This window comes from Schistocerca cancellata, chromosome 1, assembly GCF_023864275.1.
Source record: "Schistocerca cancellata isolate TAMUIC-IGC-003103 chromosome 1, iqSchCanc2.1, whole genome shotgun sequence".
NCBI lineage: Eukaryota > Metazoa > Arthropoda > Insecta > Orthoptera > Acrididae > Schistocerca > Schistocerca cancellata.
In genome coordinates, this window is record NC_064626.1 from 1,245,036,648 (window position 1) to 1,245,037,718 (window position 1,071).

General features: G+C 39.6%; 1 non-coding gene across 1 annotated transcript; it reads right to left on the reverse strand.

Moving 5' to 3' along the window:
- Positions 1-347: 347 nt before the first annotated feature.
- Positions 348-420, reverse strand: Trnam-cau (transfer RNA methionine (anticodon CAU)). Its single transcript has one exon. It is a non-coding gene; the product is annotated as a tRNA-Met (tRNA).
- Positions 421-1,071: the final 651 nt, after the last annotated feature.

A 1,071-nucleotide genomic window follows, 5' to 3' on the forward strand; every position in this document is an offset into this window, starting at 1 on the left:
AGTACTGTTATTAGTATAACTTTCATTTAGACTGATGTATGGAGAGGATCATTGTATGTTGTATTTAATATTAAGGTTATCTGTATTAACGCATCTAATATGTTATAAAATTTTGAAGAATTCTCGTTGCGAGGTAAGGTTAGCGTTGTTTCGTCGAAATAAAGATGTCATCACTCATTTTGTCTACGGATTCTTTAATTTGTATAGCATTCGATTTATTTCTCCGAGCATTGTGTCACAATCAACACGCACTATTTGTTGTACGTGTTCAGCATAACAGATATCATGTGCTAATTAAACGCGAAGCACAAGGTAATTGTCTGTTCAGAAATATTGAATAAAATAAATGCCCCGGGTGAGGATCGAACTCACGACCTTAAGATTATGAGACTTACGCGCTGCCTACTGCGCTACCGAGGCCACTGCGGATATTGGACTTTCCTTAAGCTTAAGTGTGTGAGTACGATGTACTTTGCGTAAGACGCCAAAGATTGACTAGGAGTTTACGTCATAGTTATCAGCAATAACTGAGTCAACGCGACTGCCTGATTTAGGTGCTTTCATACAGGCTATATTTTACAGCAATATTTGGCCGTAACAGTGTTTTCGTCAACATTGATGCACCACGACTGCAATACATGGCAAATCTGATATACGACCGGGCAATATTGCTGATATTGCAGACGTTCGCAGATAGTTGCTGAAGTACTTCAGAGGGGTTGCCGGTACTGTCTACCAAGGGTGGTGAATATTTCGTATTATGGCCGAGGCAAATTGCAATTCGTATTAACAAAGCACAGAAAGATACTGTAAACCCGTCGTCTTACAAACCGACAGCACTGTCATCTTATATATCAAAGATGCGTCTAAGAACGGTTAAAAACAGTTTAGAATAGTGGAGGAAAAGAGTAATGTTCTTCCCAAGACCTAGCTTCAATTTCGCAAGGGAAAGAGTGCTGTTGACAACATACGGAATTTGACAACTGATATTCAACGGACCTTCGTGAACAAACGTTTCCTAGCTGGAGCTTAAGACACTGTGGAAATCACAGCACTGGAAAGAAATCTTGT